At 46.0% G+C, this 20547-nt stretch overlaps 1 protein-coding gene and 1 long non-coding RNA gene across 3 annotated transcripts in view; both read left to right on the top strand.

Moving 5' to 3' along the window:
* The first annotated feature begins 227 nt into the window (after positions 1-227).
* LOC146665553 (uncharacterized) lies at positions 228-8762 on the top strand. Its single transcript, XR_014912625.1, has 2 exons — positions 228-1148; positions 8412-8762. It is a non-coding gene; the product is annotated as an uncharacterized LOC146665553 (long non-coding RNA).
* Positions 8763-14074: 5312 nt separating this feature from the next.
* LOC146665552 (scavenger receptor cysteine-rich type 1 protein M160-like) overlaps positions 14075-20547 on the top strand; it is a 55751-nt gene continuing 49278 nt past the window's right edge. For both annotated transcript variants that reach the window (XM_085413280.1, XM_085413281.1), the window contains exon 1: positions 14075-14776. The gene's annotated coding sequence lies outside the window, so the exon portion shown is untranslated. The remainder of the gene's footprint in view (positions 14777-20547) is intronic.

Genomic DNA, 20547 nt, shown 5'->3' with positions numbered 1-20547 from the left:
AAGTAAAACACAGCAGAAAATAAATAAAGTCAAAGACTCAGCGGTCCTTTTGCTCAATTTTCACCTGTAAAGCAGGCTGCACGCTCATACTCTCTCCCGCACTCGATATATGATCCACTGTTGATCTGCACACAGCTCTTGTCACGAACGTCGCACTCGCTTATGTAACATATGTGTTAAACACTTGTGAATTTCACCCAAAATACTTTCCTTTTTGGAATAAATATGTCATTTTTTTGCATCTCACTCTCCTATCTGTGTGTTCGGTCTGTGTGCGTTCATGTGCGTGTGTGCGCTGCGTGGTGACGTAGGCGCGTGCATGTGTGCCCCGGTCACAGCTCCTTTCAGCATGGCCGGAGGTAAGTCACTGCCACGTTGCTCTCAGTTAATCAAAGTTTGTTCGGATCCCAAGCTTCAGTGTGAATACGACCGTACCGCCGCGTTTTTGTTTATCGTTAAGAGACTCATTTGGGATAAGTTTTGTGGAGGACGAGTTCATTAATACACAATTATAATGAGTTATAGCCGAGAACTCGGCTAATATGCTAGCATGCTAAGCTAGTCCGTATCGCTAGCGGCTTGAGAGTTTACTCGCGTCAGTCTCTCCTTTTGTGTAACAGCATGCACCTTTTCTTTCTTCGTCAGGAGAGGGTTACGGGCAGTCGCGTGACACGCACGGATCGAACATGTATCTCTGTGTTGCAGGTATGGAGATGTTTTTATGTTTTGGAGATGCAGTCTTTCATTTATTGTTCTTATAAGTTGTTTTGATGTTTTTTAGTGACATATTGTTTATTTTGTGCTTTTTGTTTTTTGAGAGTTTAAGTCAATGTTTTGAAATAATTTGTTGTATTTGGTTCGTTACATTAATGTACATTAAGGGCACAGCTCCTTTCAGCATGGCCGGAGGAGAGGGTTACGGGCAGTCGCGTGACACGCACGGATCGAACATGTATCTCTGTGTTGCAGATGTGCAGTAAAGAGCCAAAGATTCGACACTGTCTCCTGCCTCAACACCAAAACACAACGCAGAACAGCAGGCGTAACAATTACACGGGTTACATTGGTGCCGTGACCCTTTGGATTCATCAAGCATCGGCGTCGTCTCGATCACCGTGGGGAGCTCTTCGCGATTGCCCTCGTTCCAAGTTGGTTGCTTTTCCTAACTTGTGCGGGACTTTTTGAATGAGCTTGGACATTTAATCTGCTCAATTCTCATCCTGAATAACATTAAGTGCTAGTTAAGAATACTGTGTTTGCTTTTGTTCAGTTGCACTATTTGGAATTTTGTTTCTTGTGATTGTGCTTTATTCATCATTATGGAGCCAGCATCTGGTTCGGAGGCAACTGGTGTTCCTGATGAGGAGGTTTCCTCTAATGTTGGTTTGGGGCGAGGGTGGTTTCTTGGGGATGGGGCTCAGACACCTAAAGTTGGTGTGTCATTTGCTCCCAAGTTTTGTTCCACTCGTCTCCAGGTTCCCCCCTGTGACATTCAGATCCCGCAGACAGCTGGCAGCGCTGAGTTGAGTACACTCATCTCAGACTTGGCCAATCAGATTGGTCAGTCCATCGTAGCCCAGCTGCAAGGTGATAAGGGGAGCAGTATGCCTACTGAAAGCTCTAAGGCTGAGCAGGGACCCCCTGAGCTAAATTTGTCTGGGGTGAAACTGGTCTTGCAATCAGACGTCAAGGAGCCACCAGTTTTCAGGGGTGATGGCAGTGATAAATTTTCCATTCATGAATGGGTCGAGATGATGGAAATGTACTTTGTAAAACGCAACACACCAACAGACCAGCGATCACGTGACATATTGGCTAGGTTGATGGGGAAGGCTAAGGATGTAGTGAGGGTCACCCTACGTCACAACCCCTCACTTGACCATGTCCAGGTTCCTGAATTGATATTTGACATTCTGAAACAGCACTTTAGCGTATTGACTTACTCCTCTATGCCTATGGCTGACTTCTATAACACCAAACCATTACAACATGAGGGAGTGATGGAATATTGGATAAGGCTAAACAATGCTATTGACGCTGCTGACGAGTGCTTGCGTAGGCAGGGGCGTAATGTTGAGGACCCAGGGCGTGAGGTCTCGATGATGTTCATCAAGTATTGCCCCGACCCCATCCTCTCGAACAGGCTCAGCATCAAAGCAGCTGAGGAGTGGACAACCACTGAGGTTCAAGAACGCATTGATAGCTTCCAGCGTGAACTCAGGGCACGCAGTCAGGGCAGTTCCCACACCTCACAGAGGAGAGAGGTTAGCCACAACTGCTCTGTTGTGCCTCAAGAAGCGATGGCGCCACAGCCTGGTCAGGCCAGTGTCGCCTTGCAGTCTCAGCCTACAGCAGCAGCCTCAAACCTCGCTTGTCAGCTTTCGCCCACAGCAACTTGCTTCACTCCTGTTCTAGCTGATGTTTCGACGACCTATCCTTCTGGGACATCAGTGTCTTCTTGTCCGGTGCCTACGCCTACTCCTCAGTTCCAACAGTCACCAACATACACTGTGACCACTCAACCTAGTCAGCAGTCAGTTGGTTGCGAGCTTGGTTCGACTGACACCCAAGCTTTTGATGTGACTGGCATGCGCGCTCTGATCAGCCTCTTGGATCGCGTGATTGCATGTCAGAATGTGCAGACTGCAGCCCCTGCATCTACACCTTCGCAGCGTCTTACCCGCGGGCCCTTTCTTAAGAAGAATTGTCAGGTCTGTGGCAACACTGGTCATTCCACTCACATGCACTGCAGGAGAGAGAATCTCTGTCTTGCATGTTTTGCTCCTGGTCATTGGAAAAAGGACTGTCACAGTCGTCGTGAGGGACGGGAGGCCGGGGCTGTCGCGAGGCAGGGTTGGCCTTCGGAAAACTGAATCACCCACATTTGGAGAGGGGCAGTGTGGGGGAAGAACCTAATACCCTCAATCATGATGAATCGGATCTCGAAATTCTTTATGTCAACACCTGTTCAACAATGCCAGAGGGGTACCGTGTCGTGGTTCTGGGACCAGCAGTAGTGCCCACATTTAGTGAATTGTTCTACACCCAAGTTGCAGTGAATGACAAGGTTAACTTGAGGGGCATGATGGATTCCGGGTCTATGGCTTGCACTATGAGTGAAGAGGCCGAGAAGTCACTTAGAGAGGCTGGGGCTCTTGTGAGTGGACCGCAGTCGGCCGAACGGATTGTGCTGGTTGGCTGTGGTGGGAAGCAGACCCACCCAAAGTGCGTTTATGACTTGACACTTACTGTCCACGGTGTGAAATGCATTGTACCAGTTTTGGTAGTGTCGGGCCAGCGTGATGAGCTCATCATTGGCTCCAACGTTCTCAAGTACCTGATGCGAGTTATGAAACATTCTGATGACTATTGGAAGCTTGTGTCTGTGGGAAGCAAGCACTCGCTTCTTGACTATGAGCACTTCTTGGACATGATGTCGTGCACCACCAGATGGAGGGGTGAGGAGGTTCCCGACAAAATTGGCACTGTGAAACTGCCTCGTGCTGTGACACTACTCCCACGGTGTGAACATCTGGTATGGGGCAGGCTACCCAGCAATGTGCCAGTCTCTCCAGGCAGCACGATCATCGTGGAACCGTGCACCTCTGGGTCTGGGCCGAGAGACGTTCTTGTTGGCCGGGTGATCACATCCATGTGGGGTGATCGGTGGGTGCCATTGAAGATGACCAATCTCTCCTCAAAACCACTGACCTTGAAACGCAACTCGAGGGTTGCTGTTGTTTCATCTTGCCTTGCGGTGGAGGACCTTGATTTCCAGCAGGACTCCTGCAAGATGGCGAGTATGGCCCAGGTACCAGCCAGTGGGCCAGCTGCTACTGAGGCCGACTTGAATGACAGGTTGTGCTCCCTAGGTTTGGGTGATCTTGACATTGACTCATGCCATGCCAGCTTACAATCAAAGAGAGAGCTCGTTGAGCTAATTGAGCAGTATGAGGACATCTTCTCTAGACACCCGCTTGACTGTGGCGAAGCTAGACGCTTTGTACATCGGATCCACCTGACTGATGAACGCCCATTCCGTATGCCTTACAGAAGAGTACCCCCTGCTCATTACCAACAACTAAGGCAGGTACTCACTGACATGGAGGAGAAAGGGATTATTCGCAAATCCATCAGCGAGTATGCATCCCCCCTCGTCATGGTCTGGAAAAAGGATGGCGGATTGCGGATTTGTACGGACTTCAGGTGGTTGAATGCGCGGACTCTTAAGGATGCGCATCCACTCCCTCACCAAGCGGATTGCCTTGCCGCGCTTGGGGGCAATGCCTTCTTCAGCACGATGGACTTAACCTCTGGGTTTTACAACATCCCAATGTGTGAGGAGGATAAGAAGTACACCGCTTTCACGACGCCTGTTGGCCTCTACGAATACAACCGGATGCCACAAGGGCTTTGCAATAGCCCAGCTTCATTCATGCGCATGATGCTGAACATCTTTGGTGACCTCAACTTCACCAGTCTGCTCTGCTACTTGGATGACCTCCTGGTCTTTGCTCCCACTGAAGAGGAAGCCCTGTGCCGGCTCCGAGCTGTTTTTCAAAGGTTGAGAGACAACAATCTCAAGTTGGGTCCAAAGAAGTGTCATCTGCTGCGGAAGTCAGTCAGGTTTCTGGGCCATGTCATCGACCAGACCGGAGTGGCTGTGGACCCAGCTAAGGTGGAAGTGGTTTCCAAGATGCCAAGGGAGGCTCTAATGGAGAAGGATGGTTGCACTCCTTCTGTGAAGAGGATTAAGTCCTTTCTAGGAATGGTCTTTTTCTATCAGTGCTTCATCCCTGGTTGCTCAGCCATTGCCAAGCCTCTGTTTGCTCTGACGGCTGGTCAGAAGAGGAAGGGACGGACTAGTCACGCTGGGAGGGGTGCTGGCATGTTCAGAAAGTTGACTGCTGCAGATTGGAGCCCTGCATGTGACAAGGCCTTTCATAAACTGAAGGACGACCTCCTTAACTGTGCCGTGTTGGCTCATCCTGACTTTTCACGACCGTTCATTTTGTCTGTGGATGCTTCTCTGGATGGACTGGGAGCGGTTCTGTCACAATTGCCTATCGACGGGGATAAGGCACGCCCTATTGCTTTCGCGAGCAAGGCGCTAAGCAGGTCACAGCAGAGATACCCAGCCCATCGCCTTGAGTTCATGGCCCTAAAGTGGAGCATCTCTGAAAAGTTCAGCCACTGGTTGATGGGGCACAAGTTCACAGTGTGGACTGACAACAACCCGCTCGTTCATGTATTGACCAAACCCAAGCTGGACGCTTATGAACAAAGGTGGGTGGCCAAGCTGTCATCCTACAACTTTGATTTGAGGTACATCCCAGGTCGAAAGAATGTTGTAGCAGATGCACTTAGTCGTGACCCCTTCACCTATCAACCTATCGGTGGGCGCTTGCTTCAAGAGCCCTACGAGCACTTGGTGCGGAATGCAGAAGGTGCGGCGGCTCATGAGGTGCAGGACGCTTTCAGGTTTGGTGTCCAAAATATTCGGGTTGTCCAACAACCTGTTCCAGCTCTGGCCTCAGAAGATTTCTACAGTTCGTCGGAAGTCACGGCTACCTTGGCTCACCATGATTACTGGGAAACCGCTGCGGAGAATAGAGCTGCCTCCATTCTCCACCTTGTTCAGCAGTTGCAGCCAGTTGGCAATGATGTACTGCCATCACTTACCTTATATGAGCTGGAGGACCACCAACTTCAGGATCCCATCATCTCCGCTGTCCTGCCGCTTGTAGCCCGCAGGAGGCGCCCTTCCAGGCGTGAGAGACATGATATGGATTCCAGGGCACTGGCCCTATTGAAGCACTGGGAGAGGCTCAAGGTTCGAGATGGCATTCTCTACAGGGAGACGAGAGACCCTGTGAGCAAAACAAAGAGACTCCAGTTGGTGTTGCCAGTGAATTTACGGGTGCAGGCCTTGAAAGGTGTCCATGATTTGGCAGGGCACCAGGGTCAAGTTCGCACCCTCCACCTAGCAAGGCAGCGTTTTTTCTGGCCCAATATGGAGAGGGATGTGAAGGAGCATGTTCGGTGCTGTGGAAGGTGCATACTTGCCAAGACTCCAGAGCCTGCAGCACGAGCCCCATTAGAGAGCATTAAGACCTCTGTTCCCATGGAGCTCATCTGCATTGACTTTTGGTCAGCAGAGGACAAAAAGAAGCGCTCTGTGGATGTGCTTGTGGCAACTGACCACTTCACGAAAATGGCCTTTGCTTTCCCGTGCAGGAATCAGACTGCCAAGCAGGTTGCCAGAAAGTTGTGGGACTGTGTTTTTTGTGTATATGGTTTCCCTGAGCGTATTCACTCAGACCAAGGTCCCAGCTTTGAGAGTGAACTATTTTCTGAGCTTCTGCAGATTTCGGGCGTTGCCAAGTCTCACACTACAGCTTATCACCCTATGGGGAATGGGGGCACGGAGCGGTTCAACCGCACACTTGGCAACATGCTGCGAGCTCTCCCTCTCAGAGCCAAACAGGAATGGCCGCAGCAGATTCAGACATTGACCTTTGCTTATAATGCAACTGTTCACGAGACTACTGGATATGCCCCATTCTATTTGATGTTCGGCCGTGTCCCACGACTACCGGTCGACGTTATGTTCAAGTCTGTTTTGCATGATCCCATTGTGGTGGACTTTAACGGCTACTCCAAGCTTCTTCTGTCGTACTTGTCTGAGGCTGCCAGGATCGCCCAGGAGCACACCAGCAATGAGCAGGAGCATCAGGCTCGTCAATACAATAAGAAAATCAAAGGTGTGTCTCTGAACGTTGGGGATCGCGTCCTGCTTGCCAATAAAGGCGAGCGGGGCAGGAAGAAACTTGCAGACAAGTGGGAGCCTCAGGTTTACACTGTTGTGGAGAGGCACCCCAGGACCCACATTTACAGGATCAGTGACTCTTCAGGCCAGAGTAAGGTTGTACACAGAAACCTTCTGTTGGACGTGAGTTTCCTTCCTGTCCAGGATTCGTTGGGAAGTCAGTCCTTAGACGTTTTCTCCAGTGAGGGGGATCTCAGTGCTGATGGGGATCTGGAGGACCCTGGCAGTCTAGGGACAGAGTCTACCGCAGCGAGGACTTCTTTGTGGGTCCTTTCGGATTTGAGCCATGGAGTGGATGTGGATTCCGCGGCAGGAGAGCATGCCTCACAGTCCACGGATCGTCAGCATGGTTCATGTGATGGTGCGGATGTGGACAATGCCCCACCTGATTCTCAGACTTGCACAACGGACATTCCAGCAAGCCCTGCTGGTCAGGCCCAGCACTTTGCTCTTCCTACTCCGGTTGACTGTTCCGCTACCTCTGATTCGACACAGTCTGGCACAGATTCTGTTCCAGGTGCCTGTCATGGGGACGCTGTTGTTCCGCAGACTGTTCCTGTTTCTGGTTCAGACATCAATCAGACCTCTGGTCAGCCGTATACTGGGCAGCCATCCAACTTGCCAAGACATGACTCTGACCATGCCAATGTTCGAAGCAGAGTGGTTACCAGAGCAGGTCGGGTGGTAAAGTCAGTCAACAGGCTGATAGAAAACATGGTCCAGAAGCCTATTACATGGGGCCTGTTACCGCCACGGGAGGCTCGGCCTCTGACATAGACTGTTTTTTTTTGGGTCATCCCATTGTGTATTATGAATGTGTTGTACTTGCTTGAGGCATCATGACACCCACCCTGGGCGTTTTTATGGGACCACGTTTGATGAGGTGTAGGCTGCACCTTTGTGTTCTGAAAGGGTTGGAGGCCTGATCAACCTATCCAACTTCTTTTAATCCATTTATGGATAGTTTTTAACTGAACTATGGGATAAGATCCTTGGGTTACCTGTTCCGGAGGTGATGGTAGTTCAGCGTCGTTGTGCCTCTTGGTACTGCAGTACCATTCAGATGTGTGGTGATTTTGGTGAAATTCAGGGGGGGTGAATGTAACATATGTGTTAAACACTTGTGAATTTCACCCAAAATACTTTCCTTTTTGGAATAAATATGTCATTTTTTTGCATCTCACTCTCCTATCTGTGTGTTCGGTCTGTGTGCGTTCATGTGCGTGTGTGCGCTGCGTGGTGACGTAGGCGCGTGCATGTGTGCCCCGGTCACAGCTCCTTTCAGCATGGCCGGAGGTAAGTCACTGCCACGTTGCTCTCAGTTAATCAAAGTTTGTTCGGATCCCAAGCTTCAGTGTGAATACGACCGTACCGCCGCGTTTTTGTTTATCGTTAAGAGACTCATTTGGGATAAGTTTTGTGGAGGACGAGTTCATTAATACACAATTATAATGAGTTATAGCCGAGAACTCGGCTAATATGCTAGCATGCTAAGCTAGTCCGTATCGCTAGCGGCTTGAGAGTTTACTCGCGTCAGTCTCTCCTTTTGTGTAACAGCATGCACCTTTTCTTTCTTCGTCAGGAGAGGGTTACGGGCAGTCGCGTGACACGCACGGATCGAACATGTATCTCTGTGTTGCAGGTATGGAGATGTTTTTATGTTTTGGAGATGCAGTCTTTCATTTATTGTTCTTATAAGTTGTTTTGATGTTTTTTAGTGACATATTGTTTATTTTGTGCTTTTTGTTTTTTGAGAGTTTAAGTCAATGTTTTGAAATAATTTGTTGTATTTGGTTCGTTACATTAATGTACATTAAGGGCACAGCTCCTTTCAGCATGGCCGGAGGAGAGGGTTACGGGCAGTCGCGTGACACGCACGGATCGAACATGTATCTCTGTGTTGCAGATGTGCAGTAAAGAGCCAAAGATTCGACACTGTCTCCTGCCTCAACACCAAAACACAACGCAGAACAGCAGGCGTAACAATTACACGGGTTACACTTACGTCACTGTCATGAGACATTCTTGCAAAAAAAAATCATGGTTTTAGTAACGCAGTAACGCAGCGTTCCTACAGGAAAGTAACGGTAATCTAATTACCGTTTTTGCAATAGTAATCCCTTAGTTTACTCATTAGAAACTGTAAATAAATTGGCAATAAACAGTAATTTTCACAAATATTAGAAAATGTTTTTTATCAGTTCTAAAATTATCTTTTCTAAAAATGATGATTTTACATGTACCAATATAATTAATATAAAGGGCTACTCTGTTACAGCTCATTTGTCAACTACTATAATAACTGAGCAACATTTGAACTATTTCAGGGTTTTCTGTTGAATTGTGAAATTCACTACATCCGCAGAGATGTCAATTACTGCTGAAGGTAGATGAGTTTAAATATCTGGGGGCAACCATCCAAACATAAGAGGGGAAGAAGAGAGGTGGAGGCAGGGTGGAGTGTCAGGGGGGACTTATGACAGAAGGAGAGCAGCAAAAGAAAAAAGGAAGTTACAAAAAGTGAGTCTGAAAAAAGAAGCAAGAGAGCAAAGCTGGGTGCGTTTTCTTTTAAACTATTAAATACTTCAACTAATGCAGATGGTTAATCAAATAACATCATCAAAATAAAACTCTACCTAGAAGCTGGTCTAAACAAAAGAAGTCAGAACAGTTAAATGATCAGCAGCCTCCTCGACACAGAGCACAAGGAAGCAGCTGTACAGTGCCGTACGTGCAGTACAGAGACTGACTGTGTCCCAAAACCTCAGCCGCATCCTTCAGAGAACCCAGCCTTTGCGGTCGAAGTGGGCTGGGTCCTTTGCAGACCAAGAAGGCAAGAAGTGAGAGGCTGTGAAACTGGACGGTCTAGCCCTCAGATTTGCATCACCAGCTGACTCAGTTTAGTTTAACAAACTCAGCCGTCTGCTCCTTGCTATCTAAAATATAACAGGATACTGGAGTAAATTCTCGACCATCTCACACTTCTGTTTAATCAGTTTTCTGTTTGACATTTATTCAGCTGTGTGAATTAATAAAGTTTTATTTAATCTAAACTAACTTTAATCTCAGCCAAACAGATTTACTCAGGGACAAATAAAACACTGAGAAAAAGCCAAACGATAACCTTTTTAAGTTATCTAGATGACTTGTATATCATGTTTAACCTAATTAGCGAAAGACGGGGGGGGGGGGGGGGGGGGGGGGGGGGTTGACAACAAAGTGCCTGTTCTCACCGGCTCTAGTCATATTTGAAGTTTACACACCTACATCATCTCCTAAAAATTTTTTTAAAGTTTATTTTGTGAACCAGAAAGAGTAATAAGAGTAATATTAAAAGTAAGTTGCTGCCACCATTGTTGGAAACTGGAATTGGCTGGGCTGTGCTATGAATTCTGGGATAGGTTGGGCCATGAAGGATACACCCGACTCTTCCTTCAAATTCAGGGAAATGAAGGACGCATTTGTCGGCCACATTTGGAGCAGCCTTCACATTGGGACAACCTTTGTTGCATTACTGCAACGTAATTGGTCTACAAACGCAGGCTCCGAAGGATACAGCCTAATTCAGGGTCTGCATCCCTCAAAGTCACATCTGAAGCTTATCAAACTTTTGATTTCCATGTGTGACAACTGCAAGTGTCCAGAGTGAGGACAGACTGAGGGACCCACTGCTGCACATCATCTGTGAGGCTTTGTACCCCTGATGATCCACCAGGACAAACTCAGCAGTGTGTGAGGAAGAGGAGGAGGAAGAGCCAGCAGCAGCTGACAGATGGAGAGAATAGATAGACTGTTCCCTGTTTGTGAAGGACTGCTAGGAAAGTTTAAATAACTAACAGTCTGTCCTGAATCAGTCTTATTAGGTAATGTTCAAATAATTTTATCATTCCAGTGTTTTCAGTGTGGGAGAAAGTACTCAGGGCCTTCAAGTTACACACTATGAAAGGCAGCAACAAGTGTAATATTCAGAAACCTAAAGTATGTATCAGCAGCACAATGGAGCTAAAAATAAATGTTTGTTTCAGTTCTATGAAGCTTTGAGTATTTTGGATTAGTAGCACTGCTGTGTTTGTTGCATCATATTGCTGTAATTGTTTATATGCTTTATATATTCTGAGGTAAGTTGATCTATAGTGTTACATCATATTCTATAAGGATGTTATGTGTTTGTATACTTTCTGCCCAGTTTGACCCATTTAGCAGAAGTCAGCCTGTTTAAGGCTCTGATATCTATTCTGTATGACTTAAAGCAGTTATGACATGGTCTGATTTTCTCACCCAATAAAGGAATGTTTAATATATCAGTCTACTCTTCATTCTATCAGGAATAGTTTTCACAGCTCGTACATTTTCATATATGTAAGCACTGAGCCAAATTTAGTAATGCAAAGATATTAAAAGAACAATATTTGTGTCCTGTTTATTATACATCTATATATACACTGTAAAAGATACTTGTCTTTGAGTGAAGATTTAAATAACTGCAACTTAAATCTTTACTTAAGCTCATTATTTGAAACCGAGTTCAAATTCAAATTGATATTTCACCCCAAATATAAAATTTTACATGCATATTATATAGAGATTGAAAATGTGACGTCATTCAGGGGTAAAACCGCAAAGGATTCTGGAAACTCGTGGCAAGAGGTACTAGCGCACGCAGGCTTTCAATTGAAATCAGTCACACAGCGATAAAAAGAAACACAAAAATGGCAAGAAGCTGTTGTATTATTAACTGCAATAGCCGGTCGCATGACAGCCACGGGAAGCCGACGGGTAAAGAGATCGGTTGTTATCGGATTACGACGTTTAAGAGAAATTGTTCGAGCCATGTTTCCGAAGTAACAAAGAGGCGACGGATGGCCTGGATTGCTGCCATTCAAAGACCAAATATAACGTCCCAGAACACTCCAGCTCACAGGTTAGTCTGCTCCAAGCATTTCCACAAAGGTCAGTCTTCTGTTGTAGTTAATGCGTAATTTTCATAACATAATTGGTGATATAGGTTACAAGCAAGTCTGGCGCTGAACAGAAATTGTCGCGCTATGCTCCTTTATTTATTGTGCATAAATAGTGAATTGTCCTGACAGAATATTGTGTTTCGCTTCTGTTATTACCATGGTACATTGACAAAAACATATACTTTTATTCACAGGATAAAACAGGTTTTTGTATCACTAATTGCCCAGTGCGATTACAGCATACAGTATTATTGTCACTGCTACATTTCTGTGATGGGTACCAGAAATTATTTCCACTACTGATTAATTACCGTTGAGCTCAAAGGTCCTATTAATAAACGGTTAACGAATGTGTATTTATGACGACGATTTGTGAGACTGGTAAACTTATGATACGTACGATGGTCTTTCGTTCTACACGGTGCGTTTCAAGGTCCTGCACCCATCCGTCGGTAAACTGTACCTGGGCTTGTTGCAGTGACCTGAAGTTACTAAACTTCATGAGTGTATGCACTCACTCCAAGAACCGTATGATTATAAATATGCATATAAATATGCTAAGATGAGATAGCTGACTTCATCTAACTAGCAAATGTTGTCCAGGCTACGTTGGTGATACAGTTTTTTTTAATGTGTATGATATTTTTGTCATGCGATTTTAAAGCCGGTCCTACAACCGCATCCAAGAATAACATGCAGCTTATCTCAGAACTGTCGGTGAAAATTATTCTTGGAGCTAGGTTTAATTGAGCTGCATTTTAAAGAGGTGCAATTTCACAATTTGTGTATATTTTCTAAGTTCACTATTTTGTCATGTGTTGAGAAAAACACAGATTTTAAAATTACATGGTCTAATATTTACATTTAGCATAACTGCAACATGCTTTTTTTCGGGTTTTTTTAAAGACTCGAAAGGACTTGAAATTCAAAGTTTAAGACTTGTGACTTGACTCGGACTTTTACACCAGTGACTTGAGACTCGACTCGGACTTGCCTGACATTACTTGAGACTTACTTGAGACTTGCAAAACAATGACTTGGTCCCACCTCTGCTAATATTTACATTTAGCATAACTGCAACATGCTTTTTTCCAGTGTGTGAATGTGTGTGTGAATGGGTGGATGACTGGATATGTAAAGCGCTTTGGGGTCCTTAGGGACTAGTAAAGCGCTATACAAATACAGACCATTTACCTTTTTTTTTTTTTTTTTTTAAAGACTCGAAAGGACTTGAAATTCAAAATTTCAGACTTGTGACTTGACTCGGACTTTTACACCAGTGACTTGAGACTCGACTCTGACTTGCCTGACATTACTTGAGACTTGACTTGAGACTTGAGGATAAAGACTTGAGACTTACTTGAGACTTGCAAAACAATGACTTGGTCCCACCTCTGGTTCCTGTGCTACTGCGAGTGTAAATACTGCTCCTCCCCCCTCTGCTCAGCACAAGCACAAGGCTCACGTGCAGAGTGAAGCGACAAAAAGTGCAAGAGAGAGTGTGAGAGGGAAAAGAAACAAAAACAAAAAAACACAGCTCCCAATAAGGAGATTTCACTTCAATGCGTCGGCTCTAAGACGCATTGGTTCGCTACCGACACATAACTAATACAAACTCTGAAGCACGTAAAACTCCAAAACACGTGAAACCTCCAAAACAGATACAAATTCCAAAACACAATGGAGGTGTTCCAGGATGCTAGGGGTAGTGTTGAGCTTTGGTTACCTAGTGGCTACACAAGCCAGGACGTATAGGAATATATATGAGTGTTTGTGTATAAATACACACACAATAGACATATGCTTCCAATTGTGTAATTTAAGTGATCTAGGTAGCTCTGTTTTGGAAGTTCAGTTAACGCTAGCAACGTGTTTTGGAGTTTATACGTGCTTTGTCTCTAGGGGCCACCATATATATTTATATAAACATATATAAATAAAACCACATTTGTTTACATTAGTAATTCCTTTGGTGCACAATTTTATATTGTTGTCGATAATAAATTAATTAAAACAACAAAACAACCCAAAGAGCCAGTTGGGAGCTGAAAGAGCCGGCTCTTTTTAGTGAGCCGACCCGAAAGAGCCGGTTCTCTAGAAAGAGCCGGAATTCCCATCACTATCTGACACTGGAGCTCTTCTCTCTCTGGCATGTTTGCTAAGTAGAAACAGCTGCTCAGAGAGGTGGTACCAAAGGCTGGACAGAGGGCAGGACCCACCCACACAGCCAAACACCACAGCAGGCTCTGCTAGAGCCATAACAGACAGTAGTGAGAGCTGCTGTGATGTGTGGCTTGGAGACAGTTGCACTGACAAAAAGACGGAAGGGCGAGCTGAAGATTTAGATATGAGTTCATCAGAGGGACAGCTCAGAGTCAGAGAGGCTGAAAGGGTCTGGACATGTGCAGAGCAGGGAGGGAGGAAATACTGGAAAAAGGATGATGAAGATGGACGTGCCAGGCAGCAGGAAGAAAGACAGCTGAGAGTCTGAAACAAGAGAAAGTTGCTACTGGCTGAGGCTGAATGTGTTCTTTCTTCTCAGCTTGGATGCTCTGTTTCATTCCTGCTGATGAAACCTTCATAGGATCAGCCTTTGTTTTCTCTCAGAGCTCCAACCAGCACCATCAGCAGCTGTTTGACATCAGAGGCAAAAATAAAACCATGAAGCTATTCCTTCAGAGAACCTCAATACCTTAAGAAAGGGGTGCAAAATGCACAGCCATCCATTCAAACGTTCTGCTGAGGCTCAGATGACACACTATATACGTCTCACATAGTTTCAGTGGGTGGTGCTTTTATATTTCTGCTGCAGTGTGAACAGACAGGTCCACAGCACAGCGGTCTGAGGAAGGACGTGAGCAGTGCAGACAGAGACAGAACAGACAAAATACAAGACTGATCTGTGAAGCAGCTCTGTCCTCTACAAAGCTCTGCTCTGAATATCTGAGTCTGTTTGCTGACCTCTTTTCCTTGAATCCTTCCACGGGTGAGTCCTTAAACTGTTTGGTTGTTTTTCAGGTTTAATTGTGTTTCTGTGTTCCCATATGGTTCCCACAGTTAATCCATCACTCCTCTGGGACTGAAGCAACAGATTACAGTTACTGAAACAGTGTTGATGTTTTTGTAGACTATTTTTTACAAACTGGCATTTAATTACTTTACTTTGTAATATTTAAACTGATGCTTATTAAACTTCTGTGCGGCTTAAATTGCAGCAGTCAGAGAAAAAAAAGGCAAAGGAACACCAAAGCAAACATTAAGTAAGAGGAAATTCATGGCAGTAGGTCAGATTCTTATAAATGTTAAACTATAAAAGGTCTAAATCCATCACTTATAACCATCAATTCTCTAAGTTTGTACTTGATTAAACTTTAGTACATTTTTTACTGTTAACTCCACCAAAATCAAACATGTGGATCTGCTTGTCGACCGTGCAGCTGAAAGAAGCTGAATTCCAAAACAAAATCTTTGCACAGAACAAACCTTCTCAAGAGACCTCAGAGTATTTTCATGTGTAGGTCATTAATTTCCTTTCATGTCAGTAACAGCTGCACAGCTGTGAGGCCAGAACACACAAGCGTGGGCTCAGGGACACTCAGGAAATCTTTAAAACACAATAAATACCTTTATCCTGAAAAATTCCGGTAAGTATTCTCACGTTCATTAAAAACAGTCAGTTAATAACAATCTTAATAAGAGTGATGCTACTAAGTAATGAAAAAAATATTTCTGTTTTTTGCTTTTGGATTCTTGTATTTCTGGTGTTTGGAGTTCTGAGTTTTGTATGACAGCAGTTGTTTCCTGTTGTTTAGTCTCTGTCTCTGCATCATGTTGCTTATCCTGACATTTGCTGTTCTTCCCTGTTTTCTGGACTTTGGATCTTCATTAACGACAATGAAAGTGGATTTTTTTATCAATTCAGTCTGTCACAGACTCTGAATTTGTGACCTCATGAAAGTTTTTGATAAAAAATGTGTGAGTAGAGGCAGAAAGTAAAGTGATGTCATATGTTTTTAAAGTCTATTTTAAATTCCATAATACACTGGAGGGTTTTTTTAGAGCAATTTATCACACCCTGCCATTGTGAAACATTGCAGTAAAACATGGTTGTGAAAGTAAAGTACAATTGTTGTCCTTTAAAGCTTCTCTGGTTTTTAAAACAGTTTGCACATGCATAGCCATATTTTCTTCATCCATTTCATATTTTTGCATTATGCGGCCTTTGTTAAACCCCTCTGTAGCCACTAACTTCCTAAATGTGTTCGGCTGGTGCCAATTGACCATACCTAGTCAGGTTTGGATAAAAGCATACTTGTTTAACACACAGAAGAAACCCCAGTGACAAGCTTGGAGCTTCCTGTTCAGGCTGTAATCACAAGAACATTACGTTACAGCTGTTGACCAATTGCTTTGACAAACCTGTGAGGCAGTAAAAAAATAGGGAAGCAGGCATGAAGCAGGTGTGGAGGAGATCAAAACTCCAGACATCCAGAGGCCCCCAGAACACAAGAGACCAAGGAAGACCAACAGAGGGGCAGCTGCGCCACTGTCCCGGAAAGAGCTGAGGAGAGTCCCAGATGAGGGCTCACTCAGCAGCCGCGGAGCAGAAGCCAGGGGGAGTTGCAGTGACGCGCCCGTGAGCTCCGCCGGCAGCCAGCTGCACCTGAGTGACCGAGCCCCAGGCCGAGAGGCCGGGGGCACCCCACCTCCGAAGTGGCCCGAGCGAGCCCCAGGCTCCAGGCCCCGATAAGCGGCCGCCAAGGAGTGAGCCGGTGTGTACCTGGACGCCCATCCCCGGACACAAAGAACCACCAACGCACCGATGTCTGAGGGGGTCCACCACTGGCAGGGGAAGTGGTGGTAGGGGGAGATAGGCCTCCAAACCTTGGAGGGCCTGAGATGTCCCCAGAGAGGTGGCGCCTGACACCCAACCTGACATATAGACACAGACATACAGGCATACACAGATACAAACATCCATTCCCACCCTCATGCTCTCATATGCACTTACTCCACACTCAACCAACGTGGAGACAGACATAAAGAGACGTTGTACACACGATCACAATCCCCAAGCGTACTCTACAAACCGGGTCTAGGTGCCCCCGCCCCTGGAGGGGGGAACTGCACCCAGACCCAGGTGGTGTTTCCCTTTTCCCTGCGGTGGGGGGAGGCAGACCGCCCCGACTCCGCAGCAGCAGGAAGGCTCCACACTCCAGACCGCAGTCGGACGGCCAACTCCTCCTCCTAGCCCCCCCGCTCCAGCAGGTCGCAGAGAATGGGGGTGAGAGAAGACTCCAAACCTCCCTCCACCCGCTCATTGTAGTGTTGATGCATGTGTGTTCTAAGGTGCATTTAAAACCCAGGAGGGCATGGAGCTACCTGCCAGAGAGCAGCAGGTAAGCGCATGGTCCCTCCTGCTAGCCCTCAATGTCTATGTGTATTTAAAATTGAGAGGTGGGCAACGATGCCAGGGGTGGGGTGTACACCCTGATGGTACTTTGGACTCCGTGTATCGTGCCCACCCCCAAGATCCTATATGTATGTGTAATGAGAGTGTGAGTAATGTGAATGTCTAAGTTGTGGGATAAAATTGAGGCAGAGGCAGCCAGAAGGGGACAGAGGGGGGGGGGGGGGGTAGCCTCCTCTGCACCCTGGTGACATACCCCTACTCCAAGGCCCTGCATGTGTGGGTGGTTGTGGTGGAGCGGGAAGAGGGAGGCAGCTGGAGATGGGGAGGGAAGGAAGGGAGGGGCAAGTGACCCCTCCCTGGGGCCAGCTCCCCCGCTGACCCCAGTAGGCACCCCCACACTCCGCGACCCGCCAGGGAAAGGGGGCCCAGGCCCATCCAGACCAGGGCCCAGTGCAGCAGCGCCGCCCGGCCCCACAGAGCCCGGGACAGTCCACCCAACCCCACCACAGAGAAAACTGCACCCACCCCACCATCCACTCATCTTCCAGACTACATAAGACAATAAACACCCAGGCTGAGATCTTCCTCCACCTCTCCTGTATCTCCCTCTCCTGCAGAGGGAGCTCCTGAGGAGAGGAAAGCTCCTGCAAGGTGTGACAATCTCCCCCACCAGTTGAAGAGCCCCCCAGGTGGCTCGATGCACCGGCGGCACCCTGCTCCAGGGCTGGGCCCCCATGCACCCACCCGCCCACAACTCCGGCAACACACCAAAAAAAAAAAAAAAAAAAAAAAAAAAAAAAAATAGGGAAGGAGAGCTGCCTGACTGTTGAATGTGGTGTAGCTTGTTGCTCACAAGGGGCTAACTGATTACTGGGCTTCTCTCTCTAATGCTATAGGGTCTTTATCTTACGATATAAAACACCTTGAGCTCACTGTTGTTGTGATCTCATGCTGAAGGCACTCCAATCATGTAGTCAGGAAAACAATATCATCAACAAAGGTATAGAGTATAGATCCACAGTTTTGGTAAACCAGACAGACTATCATGAAAACATTTTGTCACTGCTTAGCGACAAAATACTTATAAGCACCTGAAACAACATCCAAGTTGTAGATACAGGAAGAGGGCGATAGATTGAAGCAGTTAGAACAGGACAACACTATTGACTAGAGATGGACCGATCCGATATTACGTATCGGTATCGGTCCGATACTGACGTAAATTACTGGATCGGATATCGGAGAGAAATAAAAAATGTAATCCGATCCATTAAATATCAAAAAAGCACCTCACAAAATAAACAGGGAAAAGGGGGCACAAAGACATACTTTTCTTTCTTATTCTCATTTAAAATATCTAGCTTTTAATAAATAATTATCTGAATCTTACACCCAGAGTTTTAATCTGATGTAAAATGTATAGAAGTCCATTACTGTATATAGTAACTATTAAGTCTAATATACCCCAGTAAGCTATAGTACTTTTTCCTTTGGGAAGATACTATCTGTGCAGTCTGCAATTCTCTTGAAGAAAGATGTTAAATCTATTTAATTATTCTTGAAAAATAATTTATTTCTGGGCATTTTTTTCCACACTGCATCAAATTAAAGTTGATTACGTCGATTAAGCATCATGAGGTGGAGGGTGGTTCCCTATTTTTTATTTTTTTATTTTTTGCTGGGAGTTTGCAACTCTATTAGTTAGGTTGCTTACTCTTTAAAATACCAGAATAGGGAGGATGGAGTGAGCTCTCTCCACTGAGAGATCACATCACAGCTCTCCTTCATCCTGGGGCAGAACTAGTTTCCTATACCTGAGAGACTCTCCTGGTGTGAATGCTTTCCCCACTTCCTGAGTTACAATCTGTTTAACTGCTTGAATAGGGTGGTGTGAAGCAGTCACCCATGTGGGCTTTATATGGTAAAATAATGTGACCAGTATCAGATTAAGAAACAAGTTCACACTGTGCATCCTCACTTGGCTATTCCCTCACCCTCTTTTGTTCGTGTCCAATCATCTTTGCTTACTGAGAAGAATGAGGATCTAATGCACAGTAAAGAAATTGCCTAAATGTTATAAAAAATGTGCACAAGTAATTTGTCAGTCAGTTTTAATCAGGGTCCGGGCTCCTTGTGTCTGTGGTGTTTAAAGAGTCATAATTCCATCGCCGATCTCTCCTCCGTTCCAACACTGCTGTAGGTTGAAAGGGGCAGACCACGTCATACACCCCTGTTGTCTTCATCGCAGAATCTCTTCCACCTTTTTTGGATTTTACTGTTTTTCAAAAATCTCCTCATGAGTGAGATTTACCAAAGATCTACCAAAGAGATTCTCTGTTCTGCATAGGCCTGAACCCCCTCAGTGAGATCATTAACAAGACTGGCTACAGATACCAACTACGGAATGGAGCAGTTCTCAGCCACCTCCTGTACATGTATGACATCAAGCTGTATGCCAAGAGTGAACGAGACATTGATTCACTGATCCACACCATGCACCAGGATATACAGCAATAACATTTGAATGCCGTTCAGACTGCAGAAATTAAGTCGGATGATAACAAAAAGAGGGAAGGTAGTCAGAACTGAGGGGATCGAACTACCAGAAGGCAACAATACAGACATAGAGGACAGCTACAAGTACCTCTGGATCCCACAGGCAAATGGGAACCATGAAGAGGTTGCTAGAAAAGCTGCAACCACCAAGTACCTGCAGAGGGTCAGGCAAGTCCTGAGAAGTTAGCTGAACGGTAACACCTACCCGTGATCAGATACCCTGCCGAGATAATACGCTGGCCAAAGGAGGAGATAGAAGCCACGGACATCAAGACAAGGAAACTCCTGACCATGCTTGGGGGGTTTCACCCCAAGTCCAGCACCCTGAGGCTGTACGCTAAGCAGAAGGAAGAAGGCTGGGGACTGGTGAGTGTCAGCACCACGGTCCAGGAGAGACAACAAACATCCACAAATACATCAGTAAGATGGCCCCAACTGACCCCGTGCTCAGTGAACACCTCAGGCAGCAGAAACCCAAGAAAGAGGAGAAAGATGAGGAACCATTGTGGAAGGACAGGCCCCTACATGGTATGTACCACCGGCAGACAGCAGAAGTGACTGATATCCAAAAGTCCTACCAGTGGCTGGACAAAGCTGGACTGAAAGACAGCACAGAGGCACTAATCATGGCAGCACAGGAACAAGCTTTGTGCACAAGATCCATAGAGGCTGGGGTCTATCACACAGAGTAAGACCCCAGGTGCAGGTTGTGGAAAGGGTGCAGGGCGTAAGATGCTAGCAGGCAGGGCATACATGGAACGCCGTAATCAAGTGGCCAGCATAGTGTA

Source organism: Rhamphochromis longiceps, linkage group LG7 (assembly GCF_057381845.1).
Source record: "Rhamphochromis longiceps isolate RC_006_pf linkage group LG7, R_longiceps_female_GT1.1, whole genome shotgun sequence".
Lineage (NCBI taxonomy): Eukaryota > Metazoa > Chordata > Actinopteri > Cichliformes > Cichlidae > Rhamphochromis > Rhamphochromis longiceps.
This window is presented reverse-complemented; position numbering and strand designations above follow the sequence as displayed.